At 41.9% G+C, this 25908-nt stretch overlaps 1 long non-coding RNA gene and 1 pseudogene across 1 annotated transcript in view; both read left to right on the plus strand.

Moving 5' to 3' along the window:
• The window catches only part of LOC141568542 (uncharacterized), a 57014-nt gene that overhangs the window by 13263 nt on the left and 17843 nt on the right, over positions 1–25908 (plus strand). The window contains exon 2 of the long non-coding RNA XR_012491685.1: positions 22988–23052. This is a non-coding gene — a long non-coding RNA (uncharacterized LOC141568542). The remainder of the gene's footprint in view (positions 1–22987; positions 23053–25908) is intronic.
• Positions 22114–22512, plus strand: LOC141568648 (thioredoxin pseudogene; annotated as a pseudogene).

Raw genomic sequence — 25908 nt, forward strand, 5'->3', positions numbered from 1 at the left:
CCCTTATTTCCTTAAAGCAGGTCATTCCCCAGCCTTTCCTCCAAAGGTATTTGATTACTCTATTGTTTGTCCCAACTGTTATACATTGCCTTAGCAACAAAGGCTAAAACGTTTGCCTGTAGTAAAGGTTTTCGACAAATGACCATGGGTAGTGACTTTCGGGCTGGGCAAATTCTGACGTAAATGAGATAAAATGCCTTTTGAGCTGGTTATCTAGGAAGTCACCAGAAAGATCAACCAAAGACCAATATTTTCAAATGACATTCATTCTGTCCCCTGTGATACTGGTACTAGAATGCAGGCTGTTATCTTTAAGGTTACCACTGTGCTGGAGAGATGGAGATGGGACTGGGGTAAATTTAAATGTCACAGGCTTGCTATTCTTACCAAGATTCAGCTGTTTTCCTGGAATAGATGCTTCCTGCATTGCTGCAAAAAACATGACTAGTTCCTAGAGTTTCGAAAAGAATTGATTATGACAGTTCTTGCCGGATTTTTAGTTGTTTCTGTGGAGGGGTAGAATTTTGAAGAACCTCAGCCTACCATTTTCACTAAGATCCAAACTCATCCCTTTTTTTTCAAATCCCCTATATCTAGTAAATCACCAAAGCCATCCAACTGCTCCTTCAAAATCTCAATAAATACCACCACTAGGCAGGCATTGAGAGGCAGTTTATCATACTATTAAAAGTTAGCAGAAAAGAGGCTGGAATCATATGTTGGTGTTTGAATTCCAGCTCCACCACTTAGATGTGTGATCTAGAGCAAGTTAATGAAAAACTCTCTTTGCCTCAGGTTTACCATCTGTAGAATGGGATAATAAAGTGCCTATTGTTACGAGGATTAAATGAGTTAATACTTGTCAAATGATTAATACTGAGCCTGGTACACAATAAACACTAAAATATTGTTAGGCACTAAATGCATTTAGCAAGTATTTATTGAAGGCCTATTATATACTTATCTGTAGGAGTATTATAGTGAACAAGACTGACGGCAGGTGTGTTAGTCAGCTTGGGTTGCTGTAACAAATTACCATAGACTGGGCGGCTTAAACAACAAACATTTATTTCTCACAGTTCTGGAGTCTGGGAAGTCCAAGATCAAGGTGCCAGCACATCGAGTGACCACTGAGAGCCCTCTTCCTGATTTATAGTTGGCTGCCTTCTTGCTGTGTCCTATGTGGCAGAGAGAGAGAGATCATCTTTCTGGTGTCTTTTGGTAGAAGGGCATTAATTCCATTCACGAGGGTTTCTCCCTCATGACTTAATTACCTCCCAAAGTCCCCACCTCCAAATACCATCACACTGGGGCTTCAACATATGAATTTGGTGGGGGACACAAACATTCAGTCCATAGCAACAGGTAAGATCCCTGTTCTCGTGGAGCTTACATGAAATGTCCCAAACGCTTCATACTCAGTTTGCTATTTTTCAGATTATAATTTGGGGAAATTATTTTTCATGGGTTTCTCACGTTGCTTCCCCTCTTGCAAGCAGAGGCATAGATGGCCTTATTTTCGGACTCTCTTCCTCTCCAGCAGACAACAGGTTTGTGTATTGCCTAGTATAATGAAGATAATACTTCCTCCAGGCACAAGTCAGGCAGGTATTATTGCAGCCATTATAAAGGATTTGAGTTTCTTAGGCGTGAGTTTCCTCCGCTGTGACACAAAACCACGGCTATATAGCGTTCACTCAGCATCACCTCTGGGACCGGAGGAGCAAGGAGAATAGATGTGAAACTGAAACTCATGCTGCCTGCTGTGCCGCGAATAACAAAGCAGCAGTTTTGTGTAATATCCACCAGCATCTGTGCAAAAGGCTAACTTTTTTGCTTGCAGGTAGGGTAAAATGTCAGACCCTTCACAGGTTTTGATAACTTCCATCCTGTTGCAAATGTATCTTCCTTAAACCTAATTTCTGCCTATTACATCTAAATATCTTTATTTGGCTTTCAGGCTCCTCCATATCTATCCAGCTGAATTGCCCATTTCTTCCTAAAGAAAACCTTCTCTGCTTCATGGGCCAGGATTTTCAAACATATATCATGCTCATTTCTACTTCTGACATTGGGGTTATATCTCCCCTGCTTTGGAATTTCTTCCCCTTTTCCTTTTGTCTTACTTAATTTAAATCTATTTCTTAAGAGCTATTTCAAGTCCAAACTGGCAGAAGACTTCCCATTGACCACCCTGCTGTAAGCATCTATAGAAATTAAGAGCCTGTACACATAATGTAAAATTGGAGCACACATTATCTCATATTGTTTTCTAATGGTGCCATATGGGTATGCATTGCCTCCTCATTCTGACTGGAAGCAAGAAGGAAAAGTGTGGGCACAAAGCAGAAACTGAACATGATTGATTGGAGTGGTTAAGAGCATAAGCACTGAAGCCAGGGTTTCCGGATTCAAATACCTACTACGCATTGGCTGTGTGACCTTAGGCTTATTACTTAAATTTCTATGTTTCAGTTTCTTCATCTTTAAAATAGGAATAATGATAATACCCATCTCACAGACTTGTTGGGAGAATTAAAATGACGCGCATAGAACAGACATCAAAACTCAAGTTAGAAAGGAAACATCACAGAATCTAGCGCTGTGAGAACCCATGGAGGTGTGTAGTATTACAGAGACTCTCATAACTGAAAAAACCTTGTTACTAAAAATCTCTCAAAACCACCAGGTAAAATTTAACAATATCTTCTGTTAGGGAAGAAAATAAAGAAAGTATTCAAAGGTCAAAGGTAAAACCCAAACCTAAAGAGCAGGGTGAATGCCAGACCTGAGGGCTGTTCTAGAGCATTTGTGGATCCACAGTAATCTAGAGCGTTTGTTGTAATGGCCACTTGGAGGCAGCACAGTAAATCTCAAGTTCACGTAAGTTCAAGAGGAAGATCAGAGACCCAAACATTTATCTGGGAATTGGATCAAAGGATTATACGCTCAGTGAATAGTTAAAAGAAACACACATACACCCCTCAAAGGAATATAATGAAAAACAATTCATCAGTCATAGCATTTGGGACAAGGTCTAAAAATCTTTGTGGATTTCTAACCACATATGAGATTTCAAGTAAGTTTGGGGCCTTAATTCAGATTTCCTTCATGTTAAAAAAAATAAAAATAAAAAATGTAGTCGAAGTGGTTCCAGATTGGTAGTAGTATCAACTCTGTAGGAAAAACAAACACATTTTCTCTACTCAGGCCTCTAAGAATTCCAACCAGCTTCCAAAGAATGTTAGCTCACAATCAAAAATGGGCACAAAAATAAATGAGACAAAATTCCCTAAGTGAGAGACAGAACAACATGCAGGGGGTAAAACATCACCTGCCAAGACTTTAAATATAGGCATTAGTTTTACAGAATATTAAATAAGAATACAGTCAAATTAATAGAGACAAAGTAGAATGTGGTTGCCAGGGGCTAAGGAAAGAGAGAACTAGTGTTTAATGGGATGGATACCAAATTTCAGTTTTAGAAGATAAAAAAGGTTCTGGAGTTGAATGATGGTGATGGCTGCAGAATAATGTCAGTGTACTTAATGCTGCTGAATCATATACTCAAAAATAGTTAACATGGTTGTTATGTATATTTTACTACAATTCACTTAAACTTGAAAAAATGATAATGGTTGATAATTTTTTCAGAACTGATGAGACACAAATGTTAAATTTAAGGAATCACAATGAATCCATAATAAAAGAAAAACATATCTAGACACATTGGAGTAAAACCACAAATTAACAAAGAGAAAATGTTAACATCAGTCAAAGCAAAAAAATAAACCTTCATAGGAATGATATTTAGACTGACAACTGGTTTCTCAACACCACAATGGAAGCCAGAAGAGTGAAGTATAATGTCTTCCAAAGACTGAGATGAAAAATAATTCTACCTAAAAATGGATACCTTAATTAAAAAATCTTACAGAAATAAGGTGAAAATAAAAATAATTCCAGATAATTAAAAACTTGAACTTTACTAGCACTAAATGAGCTTCTAAAATACATACTTTGAGAAGTAAATTATGTCAGAAAAAAGGTTTAAGATGCTACAAGGAACGATGTGCCAATAGTCTGACAAATAGGTATATCTAAAAAATGATTTTATAAAAATTACTAATTTGCGGGATAAAAATAAACAAATATAAACAGTAATAGCATTTGAGTTGGGGAGGTTGATCTGAGTAATAAGTAGTACTCTAAGCTTCCTTGTTAGAAGGAAAATAAATATATTATTTTATATATAAATAAATATATATAGTTAGAAGGGATTTATTTATATATTATAAATAAATATTATTTTATATATAAATAAATATATATATTGTTAGAAGGGAAATAAATATATTAATTAGAATTAGTATATATGAAGTAAATTATGCACATTAAAATTTCTAGAGTAGCCACTGTAAGAAAATAAAATCTACTAAAGGGGGAAAAATGGAATTGGGTGGGGGAAGGGGAGAGCTCAATCCAAAAGAAAGCACGACAGGAGTGGGAATAATGAAACAAAAACAGAAAGTCCAAATTAAAATAGTAGAAATGAATCTAAATATAACAGTACTTACAATAAACAGACCAAATCTTTTGTGTTAGAAGTCAAATATGGAAGGACTTTTTTAAAAAGATTTTTAAAAACCCACTTATTTCCTGTTTATAATATAAACGTTCAGAACATGGGACAAAGAGAGGTTGAAACTTAAAGAATGGCAACGTCCTAATTACAAGAAAGCTGGTATAGCTATATTAATATTGGGCAAAAATATTACTCAAATAAATAGGGTCACTACATAATCGTCAATATTTCCATTGCCCGGGAGAATATAAACATCTAAAATCTACCTAATAAGATAGCTTTAAACTACATGAAGTAAAAAGTGACTGAATAGCAACAACAAAAATGACAAATTTACCACCAGAGTGACAGATTCTGACTTACCTCTTTTAGTAACTGATAGAACAAGCTGACTAAAACACCAATAATGGATTATTCGATAATTCAAAAAGCTTGATGAAACTGATTATGTATAAAATACAGTCCCAGCAAGAGAAGTTCACTTCAAAGGCAGTTTTTACATAACTTGAACATATTCTAGATCTTAAGTTCTAATATATTTACAATAATCACATATAGAACAATGCAATTAAATAATACACCAATTTAAAAGATAATTAAAAACATATGTTATTGAAATTTTGAATTTGAAAATATTTAGACCTGAACGATAAATAATGAAAATACCTTGTGGGATCAACTTTGTAAATTATATAACTGTCTAACCACTATGCTGTACACCTGAAACTAATATAAAATAATATTGAATGTCAACTGAAATTGAAAAAAAACAAAACTTGTGGGATAAGAGTAAATCAGTCTTTAAAGGGAAGTGTATAATCTTGATTTCCCATATTAGCAAGGAAAAAGGTAAAAAATTAATGAGTTAGTCAACTAATTTAAGAAGTTAGGGGGGGCAGCCTAATGGCTTGGTTGGTTAGAGAGTGGGCTCTCAAGGTTGCTGGTTCAATTCCCACATGGGATGGTGGGCTGTGCCCCCTGCAACTAAAGACTGAAAATGGCAACTGGACTTGAAGCTGAACTGCACCCTCCACAATTAGATTGAAGGACAATGACTTTTGCTGATGGGCCCTGGAGAAACACACTGTTTCCCAACATTCCCCAATAACATTTTTTTTTTTTTAATTATGATTTATGGGAAATAAAAAGGGCCAGCCCGGTGGCTCAGGTGGTTGGAGTTCCGTGCTCCTAATGCCAAAGGCTGCCGGTTCAATTCCCATGTAGGCCAGTGGGCTCTCAACCACAAGGTTGCCAGTTCGACTGCTCGACTCCCGCAAGGGATGGTGGGCTGTGTCCCTGCAACTAACAATGGCAACTGGACCTGGAGTTGAACTGCGCCCTCAACATCTACGATTGAAAGGACAACAACTTGACTTGGAAAAAATCCTGGAAGTACACACTCTTCCCCGATAAAGACCTGCTCCCCTTCCCCAATAAAATCTTTAAAAAAAAAAAAAAAGAAGGAAGAGGAGGAGAAGCTAGGAACTGAGGACCAAAAAAAGGGTGATCTGATCATAAATTCCTAAATGGGCAGGTCATGGTTGGCAGTCATGCCTCAGGCACATAACTTTTTAGTAAAGGTTTATCTTTGCCTTAAGCAGCCCTGTCCATTGTTTCTATGCATCTAGGTTCACACACCTTTGAACTGAGCCTCAAGAGAGCAGTAATCTTGTGAACTATTCTGTAATCCAATCCCCGCCTTGTTTTTTCCCACTTCCTTGGAATCTTCCTTAAATTCCCTCCTTAATTTCAAATGCATAAAAAAACCCTGAAAAACCATTATTCCCTGATGCATTTGAGATCTTGCTCCCTGGCATATGTCAGTTTGTCTCAAATACACTCATAAAATTGTCTACAGGGTTGAAGGTTTCTGATGTCAACAAAACATAGCCATTAAAACAGATACAAAGAATTAGAAGGAAGGAAATAATTTATTCATTTAATTAAACTAATTTTTATTAAGCACCTACTATTAGGCATTGAAGATACACCAATAATCTAAACAGTCTTTGACCTCATGGAACTTAAAGCCCCTGTAACCAAATGCAGAAATAAATATTATTCTGGTCATTAAGAGGTTTGCATTCTAATCCCAACTGTCCCAGTAACCACCTGTAAGTCTTTAGGTAAATTATTTATTACTACTGTGCCTCCCTTTCCTTATCTGGAAAGGAAACCATAATATATCTGTTCTATCTATCGTGTGATATAATCGAATGGAATCCAATGACATAAACAATACTTTGGAAAATCAAAAGCATTATACAGATATAAAATGATTGTTTTTGATATTTAAAGCACCTGTATTCCATTTACTATTACCGACTTCCAAGTCTTGGAGAAACACAATGGCAGCTCAATTTAAAATGTTCTCTCTTTTATTTGGCTAAAGGCCAAGAAATGGGTCTGGCTACAAGTGGCTTCAAATCTTAATGCTTGAGAGACTGAGGGCTGGGTCACCGGATGCTGGGAAATCAAAGCACACATTACAGCATAAATTACTAAATCTACTCGCAGGTGTGTCTTGTATTTCTTCAATTCTGAAGAGTGCAGTTCCACAGTGCTACCACGTACTTGTCAATTGTCCCGTCCCTTGCTTTAAGATCAAAGATTCTCGGCACATCAAGCACTGAATTAAAAATTGCCTCTCAGAGCAGCCAATTCTTTCATTCATTGCTCTATTACTGAGTACTTCGTATGTACCTTATAGGCAAGGCACAGGAAATTCAGAGATTAGTGCAGTGGGTGAGGCCGACAAAATTGCCTAGCATTTTCTCAATGCAGTTAAACACATGAGAGTCACAAAGAGGACAGCCCACTCCCACCCAAGCGCACCCTCATTCTACTTTACACTTTCCTCAGAGCTAAGCTAACACAGAGAATGAGGGCAAAGGTAGATGGCTCTGGTTTCATTTATTGTTCTCATATTCCTAGGGCCTAGGTCCTCAAGAAATACTTGTTGAATAAATGAATAAATGGAGTAGGCAGAACAGAATGAAAGAGGCCTTGATAGCAGGCGTATGGTACATGATAAATACCTGTAGATTGCCTTGGAAACCAAAGAAGATTAATCTAGCCAACTTCATTCGGTTCCCCCAAACCCTTGCCAATTCTCTCCCTCCTGCCTCAAGACCTACAGCCTCATCAGCTCCACCTCTTTGTTTCTCCAGTGAAAAAAAATTTGAAAAACTGCACTGGATCTCTGGCTGGTTCAAAAGTCAAGTCAAACCGTCTACTTTCACCGTCTACTTTCACCATAGTAGCCTGAGTTTTGCCCTATCCAATGTCTAAGGCTGACTTGATAGGACCATATCCCAAAAGAGATTCAGGATTTTGCATCTTCAAAGCACCTCCCTGACCCAATTGTTAATTTTAGATGGACAATCTAGTGACTAACTGGAGGTTACTGTTAATTTCCTACCTGTCAGAGGGCAGACTATATATATGTACGTTGGGAAAGAGAGAGAGAGGGAAGTACAGGCCACATGCAGGCCAAAGATAGAGTGAATAGTCAGAGTTTTATTCAATCACAGACCATTGCTGTTCTGTCCTATTGCTCACAACTGTTGACTTTCTTTCTGATTTCCCCTCATTGATGGACGTCTCTCTTAGTGAAGTCTGTTTCTCGGATGTGCGTTGCGTGTGCGTAATTTGAAGAGGGCCTGAGTTGGGTCAATTCTATCAGAAATGTGTCTAGAATTGATCCCCTCTTTCCATCCCATGGCTACAATCCTAATTCAGGACGAATCATCTTTCTTCTGCATTTTTCCAATACTCTTCCCATGCCTGTCCTGCTCCTGCCCTTTCCCAATCTGTTTCTCCTTCCCATTGTTACCAAAACTACCTTTAGAATCATGTCCTCCCTGGTTAAAACCCTTCAGCAGTTCCACGTTGCCTACTGAGTAAAGTTCTGCTTAGCATAGGATGGAAGATCCTCCACATCCTGAGCTCAAATTCAGTTTTCATTCATAGCTCACCATAGCCACCCAACCCTGGGATATGGCAACACGGCAAGATCTGCTATTTTCTCTGTAAGGTTTATTCTGACAACACCACACCTTCCCCAAAGGAGAAGGAATTTCCCCATCTTCTATAACCCAGGTCGTTTTGTACATAACCCTTAACATCACCCAGGTAGCATTTCAATAAAGTTGGTTATGTGTCTGTCTCCTGCACTGGAACATTAGGTCAAGAACTCTTGTGCCTTGTGTTTGATCCCTACAATCAGCTCTCAGTAGGAATTTAAAAACTGTTGAGTGTGTGGATAAATTAAACAAATAGCCAAATAAGTAAACACGATGCTAATTATTTTTGGTGATGTACAGTAACGTAGCTATATTTGTGTCCATTAAAGTTTCTGAACAAAAGTCAAAATACATGGTCTGAAAAAGGGGCAGAGGATTTGAAATTGGTAATTACCTTAAAAAATATGTCATTCTGTCCCATTCCTATATCCCACAACCATTCCATGAACATCTCAGGACTAATATTGCCAATATCCCCTTCCTCTACCCGAACCCACTCATATTTCAGGTGAGATTTATCAGGTGTCAACTCAAGAAAATAACTGCTTTTATATTCCTGTTCAAGTGTCTGCTTGGGTCAGGAAGCGATAACCCTTTAAGTTTTTTAGACATTGGACAAGGCAAAGCTCAGCATAGTATGGGATGGGCATTCAGATGGTGAAAGCACTCTTTGACTTGACTTTTGAACCAGCCAGAGATCCAGTGCAGTTTCTATTGGGAGGCTGGGAGATTAAAAACAAAATTGGCCTTGAATTACTGTTTGCTTTCTTTGCTTTACTTACAGTTCTCAATCCAATATTTTTGGGAAAACCCAACCCTTGTGTTTAGTATTGTTCAGAAGGTACAATTGATTAGTGTCTTACTATGTCCTAGGTACAGACTTGAGAACTTTAAATGTATTATCTATTTTAATTCTCACAACAATACTTTACAAATGATATTATGAGGATGTCAATATTGTGGGTAAGGTTAATGCTTAACAAGATTAAGTGACCGGCCCAAAGTCCTTACTATAAGTAAGTCGCAAAGCCAAGATGTAAACCCAGGACTGAATGACTTTAAGTCTGTGCTTTTTACAACAACCAGCTTATAGTCTATCTGGGCAGGCAACACATTCACACATGAAATCATTAGAAAACTCTATTTGTTGAAATGCCAAAATGTGGCTCCTTGAGTCACAATTTATGATGGTTCTTTAAGGCTAGACAGAAATTTGTTTTTCTGAACCCCATAGGACACACAGGAGGAAAGGATCTGAGTTTTATAACAAAATAAAGGTTTCTAAGACCCCCGAGTTGTATACAATCAGTAAATACAACGACTGAATGTGTAGAGTGGGCAGACAAGAGAACTCCTGGGAAAATACCTAGAGGGCTAATAACTTGTATTTCTCGAATACTTTACAGCTGACAGGGCATTTTCACATGTATTATGTCATGTCATCTTCACAACAATCCTGTGATATATAAATTATCTCATTTTACAAGGGAAGACAAAGCATGGATTGACTAGCTTGCCTGACGTCACCAAGCCGTTTTCCACTGTGATGAGTATGCAGACGCAGACCCAGATCTTGGCCTCCAGCTCTTACGTTTTCTGCTATGCCTCCCTGCCAGCCAGGACTCAGGCAGCCCAACATCCAGTCTGCCCTCTTCCCCCAGGAGCTTTCCTACCTGGCCTCTTTCTGTTCCATGCGTCCTGCAGGAGTCCCTTCCATCAATCTAACTGGTGGTCTCCTTTACCAAATGCCATGGAAGCTCCCAACAGCCACATTCCACCCACCCAACCCTTCTGCCTTTGGAGAATCAGGGGTCCCCTAGGTCTGGGGGCAGAGAAGTGGGCACATTTATGAAGCCTCAGCCTCCTAAAACTCATGATTACCCTTTTTCTCCTGCGGCAACTTTTGCACCATAAATCAAGGAAAAGCTGGTCATTGGGTGACTTTCCAAGTCATGTGGACACTTCGAAATTTGAACTGGGAGAAATAGTGAAATTTCTGGAACTTTGCCTCTAAGTGCCTTGTTGTCTTTTCTCTTTTCCCAAGCTCCCCTATGATAGGTAGTCTAACCTTCTTACAGTCAGCATACATTTATTGAGCACCTACTAGATGTCAGGGACAGTTCCAGTTTCTGGAAATACAGCATTGAGCAACACAGAAAAGTACCTGCTCTCATGAAACCTACGTTCTAGTTGGGAGAGTCAGATGAATTAAGTAAATAACATGCCAGGGGGTGATGGGCACCATAATGAAAAATAAAAGGGTTAGAAAATGACTGGCAGAATAGGACTTATTTTCAAAAGGTTGGCCAGGGAAGGCAGCTCTAATGAGGTATCTAAATGCAATGAGGGAGCGAGCAAAGTGGATTGGCTCTCCAGGGGAAGCGCTTTCCAAGCACAGAGCACACAGTGCTAAGGGCATCCAAGGAATGGCAAGGAGCCAATGTGGTTGCAGCAGAGTGAGCAGAGGGAGGGTGGCAGCACATGAGGTCCAAGAACGCGTCAGGGACCAGATTTTGGGGTGTCTTGAAGGGCCAGAGAAAATTGCTGGTGTTGAGGCATTCTACCTCGTTCAAACACACTGAGCAGCTGTTTTACACGAGGATTGCTGGCTGCTGTAAGGACAAAGGTGAATAAAACAAAGTGCTAACTGTCAAGAAGTTTAAAGTCTAATGGAAAACAGAGATGTAAGCAGGCAACTATATCACAGTGCAGTAAGTACGGGGATCGGGTCAAACACAGAATACTCTGGAGACATGTGGGAGGGCACTCAATGTGGATTGGGGAAGTCAGAGAAAAGGGCATCTAAACCCGTGAGGTCCGATGGCCACAATAACCCCACTAGCCACATGGGGTTATCAAGCACTTGAAATGTGATTGGTATGAATTAATGACCGAGAGGCTGAATTTTAAATTTGATTTAATTTAACTTAAAAAGAGGGGAATGAGCTAAATTCCCCTTCTACCTCAGTGATTCTTGGAATCTAAGCTATTATCTTTCCGACCTTCACTTACAAGAGTCTCTGAAGCTTGAAATATCTTCAGGTCCCACATGAAGGAATTATCGTGTCATGCGGGGGACCCTGCTCGCTGCGCCATTTGTCGTGCTGGGAGGCCTGCGGGGTCTCTGCTCCCGCTCCCCATACAAGAACGCAGGATATGGTGAGGCCAAAAAGGAACACCCATGGAGCCATAGGTAGGGGAGTCATACCACTATATTCTCTCTGGCGGCACTATACTCTCACTGGAGGCTGGATCCACACTGTCCGCAAACCGCCATCCATGCTTGCCAGCCCAGCCGCCATCTTCTTGCTAGCCCCCATTCTTTCTCTCTTCTCCCTCTGCTAGCGTAACCACAGCAGTTATATTAGTGGCCAATGGCTCACTGGTTACAGCTGACGGCCAACTAGCCACAGCTGATGGCCATGCAATCACAGTTGATGGCCATTTACTACCTGAGCCAGGCACCTGTCTATGTGAGGCCGAGAGCCTGGAAACTACTTTCTGGGGCTCTGCCCCCACAATCGTCTAAGACAGGGAGGCACTTTTGGCCAAGAGGCCTTCCCAGCAGTCTTCAAATCACCCTTGGGTGCCCAGGAGACGGTACCACCTACTCGGAAGTCTCAAAACCTCCTGCTTTTCAGCACTTTTGAGGCCTCAAATGTATTTGTGAGAGATGGAAATTCAGAGGTCTCCCTGGAAGGTTCTGATTCAGAAGAAACATTAAATAGTCTTTTTCCAGCTAGTGGAGGAGCCTCTGTGGTGTTCCTTCCACCTGGAAAAAATATAAAGCAAAGCATAAAATGTCAGGGAGGAGACTGCTGAGTGCTGTGTCCCGAGTGTGTGGCGTAGGGAAGCTTCTTAATTTCCCAGAGGACATGCAAACGTTTGCCAACCTAACCTTCATTTTGGCATGGGGACCCAAGTGCTCTATGAGCAAACAATGGCTAATGCCCGGCTCTCACCGCCATGGCACGGGTCAACATGGCTGACCCTCCCGGAAGCCGGCTCTGAAACCAAGGGCTCCTGAGGCCATCTTCTGCCTCTTGCTCTTCTCTTATACCCTTCAGCCTGTGCACCTTGGAATATACATAAATTGAAACTATACTGAAGTTGAAAGGGACTTCAAGGTCAAATCAAGGCCTAATGAGGTGCAGCAATCCACGTGCTGGGCACTTACCAAAATGGGTTTGAAGTGTGCACTTCTGTGTGTATATCTGAATCTCCAGTTGATTGTAAATGCTGAAGGACCATCTGTTAATTTTGTGTTTCCTACTTGGTGCTTAGAATGTTCACTGCTGAACGACGTTTTCTGGTATCAGTTCTAACACCAACTGTGTGTGTTTTCCACCAATGCTCCGATTCCCCAACTCCAACAGGGTGTTCAACAATCCGGTTCAATCCTGACACTAATTAGTATCAGACTCCACAGGTGAAGGGTACAGTCCCACAAGTCTGCCTCCGCTTCAGATGCCAACCACAAATGGGGTGCCCAAGCTACCCAAACTTGTGTTTGGCTAAGTGCAAATTTGAAGGTTCCCACAAACTCCTCCCCAGTCAGTTCCCATAATTAGTTAGAATGACTCATAGAATTCAGGAAAGCACTTTGCTTAGGTTCACCAGTTTATGATTAAGGATACAACTCAGGAACAACCAAATGGAAGAGATGCAGAAGGCAAGGTATGGGAGCGGGGGATGGAAAGGTGCTTGGAGCTTCCGTGCCCTCTCTGGGCACACATACCAGCGTGTTCACCAATCTGGAATCTCCCTGGGTCCCATTGTTCGAGAGTTTTTGTAACCCATCTCCAGCCACTGCCCCTCCCTAAAGATCAGAGACTGGGGCTGAAAGTTTGGTCTTTCTGGTGACCAACCTCCTTCCTGAAGCTATTCAGGGGTCCCATGCTTAATCGCCTCATTAGCAAAAAGTCAGGTGTGGTCAAAAGAGGCTCTTTAGGAATAACAAAAGACGTTCCTATCACTCAGGAAATTCCAAAGATTTTAGGAACTCTGTGTCAGGAACCTGAGACAAAGACTAAATACATTTTTTATTATATCACCATTGCACACAGTAGGATCTTACTTAAACATCTATCAGTTAATTTCTTGACTAACTTGGAAGCAAGAAGCATAGTTAGTGACTGCATGGCTAAGGAATCCCCGTTCCCTGAAATCAGAAATATTATGGGAGACCCTTGTTTTTGTAATAGGCCATTCTGTCAGGATAATGCATGATCCCAATTCCATCCCTAACCTTGAATTTGGTGAGATTGAATAAAATAGCTTGTATTTTTGGGTTTTTTGTTGTTGTTGTTGTTCAAGAAGCTAAGTTTCTTATTTAGGAGTTTTCATAGGTTTAACTAATTATGAGGCTCCCTGACTCTTCCTGATTCATTGAAGCTTTGAGTGCTAACAGAATGACGAAAAGCAGAGGCTGGAGTACAATGCACTTGGCACCTCAGCAGCTGCGAGGCCTGCCATTTCCATAGGCAGGAACTTGCCGGCGCTGCACCTAAGAGGGTCCCAAAGACAGTGGGCAGTAGAAGATGCCGCAGCCCCGGGAAAGTACCAAACAGGTCCCGCAGGGCTCTGCTGCGGTCATCAATGATGCAGTAGAATTTGGCTGCCTTTCAAAAACTCCTTTTGCCACATTGCACAGGCTCTAGTGTCAGAGAGCAGGCGCTCTCTGTTCTCCCCAAGATGGCCCACTCAGAGAGGGCTTCCTGTGCTGCCACAGCCCCCCACTGTCAGTTTCTCACGGGTTGTTAACAGAAACTGAGATTACCTAAGGAAGAACGGCTGGATATTCGGAACTCAGGAATTCCTGAGTCCTCAGCTGAGAAAACTCTAGAGATTATTTTGTTCGTTCATGCTTACAGGGAGAATACTCAATGCTGGAGATGTCCCATTTAGCCCCTGGTTCAGTTCCCATCCATGGAAGTAACAGACTGACCCGGATTAGTAGAGAGAGGCCTGGGTGAAGCTAAAGTTTCGTGGGCCCCTCAATCCATCTTGATTCTGAAATCAGGCTCTCCATATGGGATGTCTGTGTAAATCAGGGAATAGTAGGGTGAACAACTATGGTGGTTTGCCTGGGACTGAAAAGGTTCCTGGGACACAGGACTTTCAGTGCTAAAACCAGGGAAGCCCGAGTCCTAGGCAAACTGGGATGAGTTGGTCACCCTAGGAAATGGCCAGGACTAGCCTAAAACAAATATGGTCCCAGATAGGTGTTTATGAGGCGAGATTCAGAGCCTGATTTTTTTTGGAAGGTTGCTATTTGGCAATAAATAATGGTGTGAGGCTACACAGAAATGAATCTCTACAGCAGTAGAGGGGGTAAGCATGTAGACTCCAGAATAAAAAATAATCCACAAAAATGTAAAGTTTATGAGAGCGAGAAGTGTGAGGTCTATAGCCCTATCACACACTATAATGCATAGCACAGAGTAGATATCTAATAAATATATGCTAAGTAAATGTGTAAACAAACCTATGAGTAAACAAAAAGCTCCAGTTCTGGCTCTGTCATTCTAGCTGTGTGACATTAACCAAGTCAATGAACATTTGAAAGTCCTCGTTTCTTCACCTGTAAAATGGGGACAATAATAATAGTTAGCCACTTTAGAATTGTTATGGGCTGAATGGTGTTCCTCCAACATTTATATGTTGGAGTCCTGACCCCCAGTACCTCAGAATGTACTCATCTTTGGAGACAAGGTCCTGAAAGAGACAATGACGTTAAAAACAGGCCTTAATCTAATCTGATTTATAAGAAAAGGAAATTTGGAGAGAGATTGAGAGAGAGAGGGAGAGAGAGAGAGATGAGACAGATGCACACACTCAAGAAAAGGCCATGTGAGGACACAGCAAGAAGGCAGCCGTCTGCAAGCCAAGGAGAGAGGCCTCAACAAAAGCCAAACCTGCCCACACCTTGATCTTGGACTTACAGCCTCTAGAACTGTGGGAAAATACATTTCTGTTGTTGGAGCCGTCCAGTCTGTGGTATTTTGTTACCACAGCCTAAACAAATACAATGGTAACACGCGTACAGCATGTAGCACATGAAAGCTCAGTAAATATTTCTTGTTCTTCTTATTTACCACTCATACAAAATATCTGTGTATGGCACTGAAAAAATATATGACATGTACAAAAAATATGCAAAAAGGGTCAGTAGGATTATGGTGTGCACTGAAGTTTCTTGGGGGACAGAGAGTACAGCCTGCCTGCACTGTGCCCACCTTGTGGGATCACAGAAGAGTGTGTGCATCAGCGAACAACACTGTAGCCCAGAGCTTCTCAAGGTGCATATGAATCCCCTGAGGATCCAGGTAGAATGCAGATTCTGACTCAGTGGGTCTGGGGTAGGGCCTGAGACCCTGCCTTTCTAACAAGCTTTGAGTCACTGCTCATGCCATTGGTCGGAGGGCTATACCAGGTGACACTAAAGAAATGGGTTTCTTAGTCCCAAGGGGGGTTATAAACTATTTGGATACACAAGACACAGAGCAAAGTACGTCAAGTGGCTAGAAAATACTCGCTAAACTACATCCCATCCCTCTATATAATGACTGGAGTCCACAGTACCATTTAAGCGTACACGTAATTCAGGCCATAGAATCAAGGGGTTCAGGCAAGTGAAGGTATCTGAAGAATTCCTGGAGGAAGGAAAGGAAGGCACTTGATTCAGCGGGGGAGAAATAAAGACAGCATATTCTGTAGGAGAACTTCTCTGGGCTAAAGCAACTTTAAATACTCGGGTCATTGTCAGTGTGTCTTTATTTCCCCGCCCAAATAAGGACAGGAGTGGCATTTGGTGCTCCTTTGAAGGGGTGAAGGGGAGGAAGGCGTGGGTGTGTTTATGGCACTGTTTGCTACCAGCTAGCTAATGTTTGGTTTCCTTATCTTTGGAGAGTGTAATGGGTGCTGGTGCCAGCTCGGAGGCCACCTGATCTCAATCAGACTCTAAAGTCATTACCAAAGCTACCAGGAGGCAGGCCTCCCTGTGGGCCCGCAGCCAGAGCTTTGGGAAGAGGGCCTTCAGAGCGGAAGGACACACTCAGCCTTGGGTGACTAGGTGACCGAAGACGAATGTCCTTAATAGAGCCCCCCACTCAGCATCATCACGGCCTACTGGTCTGACTGTGCCCCAGGAAGTAATCCCCTCCAGGAAGACCGTCCCCACACAAGCCAGATTTTCCTGGTTGCCTGAGACTCAGGAGGTTCCCTAGGTCAAGTGGTTGTAGATCCCACTACCTGGCGAAGCTTGTGTTTTTTCAGTGTTTTTCTAGAGTCAGACGTGGGAAGACGGGTTGAGACGGAGTAGCAGAAATCTCAGCCCCTGTACATTTGGATTAATCGACTGACATCTGGGTGTTCTTTTGCAGGAATCCAGGTTTCTTGTAAGGTAAGCCCCCATAGTAATTTCTCCGTGAATAGATTTTGGAGGACTTCATTCAAATCGTAGCATCAAATACATTGTTGTGTTCAGATGAGGAGCTTGGAGTTTGGAAGCTTATTATTTGTTTGTCAAGTCACATAACCTCATGAAAGTCTCAATTTGCCATATTTACAAAATAATAGCATTTGTGTCCAAGTAAATCATGGGTTAAATGAGAGACAAAGCATGTAAAGTGTTTAGCTTTTATTATAATCTCTTCTTTCTTTACCCCACTTAATCACGTCCATTTCCATGATACAATTGTAAGGCCCCAAAAGGCAGGAAGAGCCATGGCTTACTTCCCATCCCTCCTCCCATCCTAAAGTTTACTGCCGTGTTTCTCAGTGAGAGGACATTTAAATGAGCATCTCCTATATGCCAAATGAAAGACACACATAGTCCTTGCTCTTAAGGGGAGTACACAGTCTCTTAGAGGGAGAAGATGAAGCACTAAATAAATATAATCAAGTATTCTAGGTGCCCTGACAAATGTCTAAATGGGGAAAGAACAAAGCCAAGCATGTTTACTTTTCAATTTGGAGACTAAGAGATAAGAAAGCGTTGGTGAACACATAGAGACACAGGGTGAGTAACACCCTCAGAGAGGGCTTGGAAGCGTGTGTCTTTTCCCCATACCTTATCCTTTGCATCTGTTCCATCTGGCGGTTAATAAACCAGTAATCTAGACTACTCCCTCCTTTCCAAGTGCTTGATTGGCCCAAAGTCTTGGCTGTTCATGTAACTGGGCTCCAGCAGAAACCACAGCCGGGCCAAGTGATCAGGGACAAACTAAGGTTTTATGATCACTTCACAGACCACCACAACCATGGCTATGTTTGTGGATCCATTACGCTTTTTATCATGAAGAAAGAAAATGAAACCGGCCAGGACTCTCAGAGCAAAGCTTGTGCTGCAGTCCTATGCACAGGAAGACCTGAAGTGCAATCTCCTCTCTTGAACAAGGAAGGAAGCTATTGGCGTGTCCAACCAGCCACCTTGGAACTCACAGAGAGGTTGATTAATTTCAACTACCATCATAAGCAAGAAGGCACTGAACCTCTGATGGAAATTAAGAAATGGAAACAATTTTTTTCTAGCAGGCAAAATGACTCCAGCACACAGATAAAATAAAGCTGAGAAGGATAGGTGTTTAAAAAAAAAAAGAAAGAAAGAAAGGAGGGAAGAGAGGGAGGAAGGGAGGGAAAGGGGGAGCAAGGTAGGAAGGGAAGAAGGAAGGAAGGAAGGAAGGAAGAAAGGAAGAAAGGGAGGAAAGAAGGAAGAAAAAAAGGAAAGAAAGGGTTCAGAAGACGTGTTTGAACTGAGTTATGAGAAATGAGAATTGGCCAGGTAGCGCAGAGTATGCATGTAAGTGTGGATTTGGCTATGAGCAGGAAGGGATGGAGGGCATGGGTAAGTCACAAAGCAGCAGGAAAATCCTACGCAGAAACAAGCCTGGCTTGTTCAGGGATCTGGAAGAGATTTGGCGTTGCCAGAGTGTGTAATGTGAAAGGGAGGTAGTACAGCATAAGATAAGTTTTCATAACCAGATCAAGGCCAAGTCACAGAGGATCTTGTAAGCCATGCTTATTGTTTTGGACTTGACCGTGAGGGCAATGAACAGCCAATAGAGGGGAGTGGCATGAGCAGAAGTGCACATCAGGGTATATCAGCAAAACCCTTTTTCCTTTAGTTGCAAAAGTAATTTCTTTTCAATGGGAAAAAATTTAGAGAACACAAGAAAAAAATCACTTGCAATCTCACAACCCATACACAACTCTCAATGTTCTAGAGTGTGTCTTCTAGAAGAAAATAACAGGGAAAGAGACCTACTATGTGCTGGGTACTTTCGGAGGTTGTCTCATTTAATGTAGTGCTAAGGTTTGCAGCTCCAGCCAAAGGATTGTGAGGAGGGTCTAAGAGGTGGAGGAACTGGCATGGCCTTGCATTACTAGGTAACCTAAGATGAACGCCTTTACTAAAATGCCTAATATCTGCAACACCAGGGCCTAACGCTCACGCGGTGCTCCACTGTGCAGGTGAGACAGGCACGGGAAGGTGGGCAGAGAAACAACTTTGGGAAGAGGAGATCTGGGTTACAGTTGTCTTTGAGATGACTGAGACACAGTGGATATACAGGTTTGGTACTCAGGAGAGAAATCTGGGCTGGAACTAAATACGTTGAAGTTGACGCTATATTAGAATTAAAGCTTTGAAAAGAGGTGAACGAGCTCTAGGGAGAGAGAAGACCAAGCACAGAGCGCTGGAAAGGATAGAATTTAAGAGGCAGAGCAAAGGAGACCCCACTACTGCTTGGGTGGGGTCAAAGAGAGTCAAAGAAGAACCAGGAAAGAAGGATGTGCTGGAATTTATCGAGTGTCAAATGTCGTAGAGTTCCAGCAAGGTGAGCAGCGGAAAGAGACACAGGGTTTAACCATTTATCAGTAGAAACGTTGTCAGAACACTTCCTGAAAGCGGGAAAGGCCCTGACTGCAGCAGGTGGAAGAATGGATGGAAAGGGGCACTGGATGCAGGCTATACTTTTGGAGAGCTTGGCTGTGAAGGGAATGGGTTTTGTGTTTCATTTACTAATGTTTTATTCATTTATTGCGAGACTAGAGAAAATAGCATATTTTTATGAGAGAAAGGTACCCATCAAGGCTGAATGTAGAGACCAGAGTTGGGAGAATAACCAACCAAGGGAGCCAAGTTCTCGAGCAGTTTTTCTCAACCAGGGGCAGTCAGCGTCTAGAGGCATTTGGAGTTGTCACTTCCGGTTTGGGGGAGTTGTTACTAGCTTCTAGTGGGTACAGGCCAGGGATCCTGCCCAACATCCTACAATGAACAGGGCAGCCCCCCCCCACAACAAAGAATTATCTGGCCCAATGGCAATAGTGTCAAAGTTGAGAGACCCCCTTCCAAAAGAAGGAAAAAAACATATCAAGAACACAAGTGACAGGATAGCTGCTGTCTGATGTCATTCAATAAATATTCGTTAAATAAACAAATGAATTAAAATTTTTATCTGGAAACCTTATAACTTCAGCATGGCACGAAGAATTTGAATACTGTGTAGATACTACAGACTCCGAGATAAGACACCGGCTCACACTCCAGGCTTGGAATAAAAGCGTGCTGCCTAGGGAATGAAGGAAGGCTTGGGAGATGGGCGTGGCAGAAGGAAATTGACGTTTATTGAGTATCTAGTGTATGCCAAGCATGTTGTATAGTCACGTGACTTAATAGTCGCTACACGCCAGTGAGTGAGGTATTAACTCCATTAACTGAAGAGGAAACAGAATCCCAGAGGTCAAATCAATTTGTCCAAGATCACTCACCTAGTCAAAAAATGGTACCAAGATTTAAACCCAGTTATGTTTCACTCTAAAATCCAGGTTCTCACCACTCTATTATGCTGTCTTCGTGCTATAACCAAATCGAGTGACATCTCAGCCTTGAAGGAGGAGGAGGAATTTGCCAAACAAATCGGGGAGCTGAGAGGAATATGGGGCATTCCAAGTGTTGTGGGGCACCTATAAAAGCCCTGTGGTGGGAAACGGCCTCGTCGATGAGGCTGTGTGACAAACAAATGGCACATGGCTGGGGCAGGGGGCAGGGTGGGACCTGGCGCAAAGGGTGGATTGACTGTGCTAAGTCTTTTCTGGAAGTCATCCGTTCTTAATTTTAGCCTTTCCTGGTGCGATTCAACCAACTAGAGCCTCCCAATCCTCTTTCACATGGTTTTCCTTTCTCTCGGTGCTACCGTGTTTCCCCGAAAATAAGACCTAACAGGAAGATAAGCCCTAGCATGAATTTTCAGGATGCCATCCCCTGAATATAAGCCCTAATACGTCTTTTGGAGCAAAAATTAATATAAGACCCGGTCTTATTTTCGGGGAAATACGGTAAATTATCCATATTTCAAGCACAGAGGTGTCTAAATAGTGGTTTAGGGTTTAGTAAATCTTTTCCTTTCCTATGACAGCAAGAAAGAACTATGTAACTTGCAATTCCCTTGACCGAGACCCTCATTTTACAAGGCAAGATGAGCTATAGATGAATTTGGGACTATTTAAGCACCTGTGAAAGAGCAGCGGGCACGCAATTGCTCAGAACATAAAACTAGGGCTGTCAGGGAACAGCTCTAACTTGTTAACTGTAATGTCAGATAAATGTCACCCTCTGCTCAGGCTTTATAATAGTTTCTTTAAAAATAAAAATAAGATGTACTCGGTTGTGCTTCCCAAGGCATTTCCTGTTTACAGGGTGTGTGTTCTAACAGCTGTGTTATAATGCATGACCTAAGGGCTTTCGGATCAAATTGCCCTTTGAAGCTACTAGGTGCCAAGCGAGGGGATTACTCCTACCCAAGCCAGAGCCCAGTCTCCTGGCCCTGAGCTGGGTTCTCAACTGCTGCAACCAGACAGTCCTGTGGTGACTGCAGGAGAACTATGGGTCCGTGCAAGTCTGGAGTCCACTCTGTCTTCATGGAATGTATCAATTAATCGGAAAGGCAAGAAACCATGATTTTCACAAAGTATTTTGCAGAGAGTCCTGTATTTTCTGGGCACCGGTCAGAGGTTGCCAGGCACAGATCAACACTGGTCCTCTAAACTACCCACTCTCACCCAACCCCAGTGTCTTTCCCTGCTCTGGAAAAATGCAAAAGGGCAGGATGGTATAGCTATCACCCTCGGGGGTGAATCTCATTGCACACAGAAAAAGATGAATGCATGAAGATGTTTGCCACAACGTGATTTACAATAGCAAAAGCCTGAAAACACCCTAAGTCTGTAATCACAGGTGAATGGGTTAAAAAAAAAAAAGGTACGTTAACATCCACAGGGAGATAGTATGCAACTACTAATAATTGTACTTAAGAGTGAGTAATATAAGAAAATGCTTACCTAATAATATTGAATAAGCAAAACAAAATACACTACTGCGTATACAATTGATACTTCAACTGTAAAAAGCACGCATAGAAAAAGGAGAGGGAAGCATGGTCCCATAGTTTGGATCCATTTCCATTGGTTCTTACGGTCGCTCATCAGACCCCAGCCGCCAAAATGGTGAAGCAGGTGGAGAGAAAGTAGGCTTTTTGGGAAGCCTGGAACAGTGCAGGAGATAAACTCGTAGTCGTTGACTTCTCAGCCATGTGGTGTGGGCCTTGCAAAAAACGATCAAGCCTTCCTTTCACCCCTCTCTGAAAAGTACTCCGGTGCTGCGTTCCTTGCAGTACATGGGAGGACCATCAGGATGTTTCTCCAAAGGTGAGGTCACATGCATGCCAACCTTCCACTCTTTAAAAAATTTTTTAAATTTATTTTTCAATTACCTACCTTCCAGTTTTGAAAAAGGGACAAAAAGTGGATGAATTTTTTGGAGCTAATAAGGAAAAACTTGAGAAGTCACGGCGAATGAATGAATCTAATCACGCTGGCTGTTTAAAACTTGCAACTTTTTAAATTGACAATGATGAACGATCAGAAGCATGTATAACAAAACATACGATGGATGAGTTTTACTACCAAAAAAGGGCAAACCTCTCCTGTATTGGAAATGCTTAAAGATAAAAGGAGCCTCCAACAGGAGAGAAGAGAAAAATAGGGTATCTCGTGGTGTCTCCTCCATTCTCCAAATGCCTTCAGAGTGATTCATTTATAAATAGGGAATAATTTATAAGGAACTATGTGGCTGGTCACCAGAATGCCATTCTTTAGTAAAAGTAGAAATAGTAGCAGCTATGATAACCAAAAACAAACAAACAAAAAACAAATGTGAATCTTATTCAGTTAAGATGTGGGAGCTAAAAGGATGAACGCCGACTAACTGCTGGCCATAAAATTCTCAGCACAGGAACCTGTAGCTTTCCACTGCCAAACTAGAAAAGTAAGTATCTGTCATCTTATTTTCACACTCTTTTGTGTATTTTCTCACTAGTATCGGGAGCTGTGGACAATAAACAAAGAGATTGCTTCTGTGATAACGTGGATCCGAAGGACCAGGTAGGAAGAGAGAACTCTCTAGTTACTCTATGATGGCTGCATCAGATCCCACCACCATTCTTGGCTCAATCCTCCCTTTCAAGTTTGGACACCTGCTTCCCTTAACTGTCCCAGCCCCGGGGGGGGGGGGGGGGGGAACAGCAGTGAAGCAACTTCGTTTTTTAAGTATTGAAAAAAATATCTCACACCAAATAAGGGATTGCTATCTCCATCTATTTTTAAACTGCCTTATGTGTCTTACAATTTTCTTGAGGAAAATAAAAAGGGACACTGAGAGTGTGTGCTCTGTGTGCTCTTTATGTAAATGATAAAACCAGCAAGGGCAGTGATTAAGGAGATTAAATCGATATAGATGGTGGACCTAAGTCAGAAGCCTGTTGTCAAAGATTAGTGGTTACTAAACCTGCTTATCATCATCCTTCTAACAGAAGAAAAAAAAAAAAGCAGTCATAGGGTTTTTAATGGAGATTGGAGCCATTAAGCCATTATATAATTTTTATCTTGCTCCTTTTGCCAAAAATCATCACAATATCCTTTAGTAAATAAACTTCTGCCTCCAACAAGCTGTGGGGTGCAATCCTGGGCCAGCCACCTACCTCCCGGACTCAGGTTTCTTATTTGGAAAGAAAGGAGTTGGTTCTTATGGATCTGGCATTCTCAGTTTCTCTAAAAGGAAATGTTTAGCTAGTTCTCGGACACGAATGATCATATAGTATCCATTCTAATGACACATTTAACTCTAAGACACACCATGATTTTATGTATCACTAAGGAAAAAAAAACCCTGCCAACCAAACTATGATACAATGCCTTAGCCATAACCTTGTGACCCAGGAATCAGTCACACCAGCCTCTGGCTTTGAAATATGGGACAATCTTCCAGGCCTCCCATTGCATTGCTTGGCTTATTATCTTAGGCAATTCTTTGTGTATATAAATATCAGTGACAAACATAACACAATTTTATTTGTTTGTGGGTATTTTTTCTTTCTTTCGAGGGTCCTATAAAACACTCGGTTCTTGTTTTTCGCAGTAATACATGAAATTGTGGTAATTTCCCCACTGAAGCATCAATATCTGCTTCATCAGTATCAAATCCACGTCCCACTATTTTCATGCCTTCTGCAAATACAATAGCTTTTCATTTCCATGCCAAATGATAGTGTAATTTTTTTTTTTTTTGGGGGGGAATTTTAAATAGCAACTAAGCTCAACATGTTATTACCAACAGTGTACTTAACTCAAATGAAGTAATGACAACATGAACAGCTATGACTAAGTTTGAGCCTGGGAAGACCGTGACAACTACCCTGGGCTGTCAGCCTGGGTGACGTCAGTGTAAGAAGTATCCCAATTGCTTTCAGAGATATTAAAAAATTTGAGGAGTGGAGGGGGTGAGGACTGTGTGTTTCAGAACGGACGAATTGACACGTGTCTTGTTCACCTCCAGTGGTGGGGATGTTGCCCCTTAGTCAATATTTAATAAATATTTCTAGGTTGCTGAAGGATTGGAGTGAACGGAGGGATGAAAAGGTGCACGAACAATCACACAAGTAGCTTATTACACACGCAGAAATGACACCTCACGGCCTTCTTCCAGATTGTTTCTTTTTTTAATTTCTTTTTTATTTTTTATAAGAGTTTACTTGAGACTGACAACATATGCCAGGGAGCAAGCCCTCAAACGCTCCCTCAGGTTGTTTCTTAGTTGGTGAAACTACCTTGCAGCCTTGAATCCCCAGAGCTGGCTGGAATCACGAGTCTCCTAACCTTCACCTGGCACTTGGCATCTGGTTCACATTCCTTTGTTCCCCCACCACCTCTTATGCGTCAATCAAACTGTATAACCCCAGGGTCCTCGTGGAAGACTCCTGTCACATGATCTTACATCCTCAACACCAGTGACCTTGCCCTCTAATCCCCGCCAGCAGTACCCCCCAACCCTCTTCCTCCTCCTCCTCGTCTGTGTATTTCAGCCACTCTATGACGTTCCATCCTTGACTATTGACTTCCTGCCTTCTGTACGTGTGCTCCAGTGGCTACAAGCCATCACGCAGATACATTTGCTCCAGCTTCCGGTGGCTCTCCAGCTGCTGCTAACCTGTTCCTTCTGTCACTCTTCTCCACAGCTCTTCCAGCCGTTCCCTATTTTTCCTCACACCCTCAACACCTTCACTTTCAGCAAATCATCTTTCTACTCTATGAGAAAATTAAAGGCATCGAGTTGGCACTCCTTGAGATCCCTCCCCAGCACCGAAAAACGAAAAACTCTAATTCTCTGCTTTCCATTTCTCTCCTGTTTCAGGGCAACTTTTTCTCCAGGGCAAAGCTAATTCTCCGTCTGGTCTCCGCCTCCTCCTCAGGAACTCTTCCTTATTAGTCATCCCCTCTTTCTCCTTTACTCCAAACTTCCCCTTCACTTGCTCTTTCCTCACGGCATGTAAATATTTTCATCTCTACTCTTTAAAAACAACTTCCACCCTTCTGCACACTGCTCTCTCCTGGCTCAGCCCTTTCTCTCTCCTTGAAAACCAAGTTTGTCAAGTCTACTGTTATGGTTGTGTCCACTTTCACCTCCAGTTCACTTAACACCTAATCTTTCCTGATGTGTCCCTGCCCACATCTGTGGCCCTTATTCCTACTGAGTACCCCAATACTTTCTCTTTTCTGATCCTACTTGGCTATACGCACAGGCTGTTTCATGCCCCTGACCCTCCTCAGATGCGTTCCTACCGACTCCTCTTTGGTCCAGCAAACTAACTGCTAAACATCCTTCTAAAATATCTCCTCCTCCAGGAAGCCTGTCTTAACTCCCTGATTAGCTGTCACTCCACTGTTTCATGAGAACATCCTTTG

This window comes from Rhinolophus sinicus, linkage group LG14 (assembly GCF_036562045.2).
Source record: "Rhinolophus sinicus isolate RSC01 linkage group LG14, ASM3656204v1, whole genome shotgun sequence".
Lineage (NCBI taxonomy): Eukaryota > Metazoa > Chordata > Mammalia > Chiroptera > Rhinolophidae > Rhinolophus > Rhinolophus sinicus.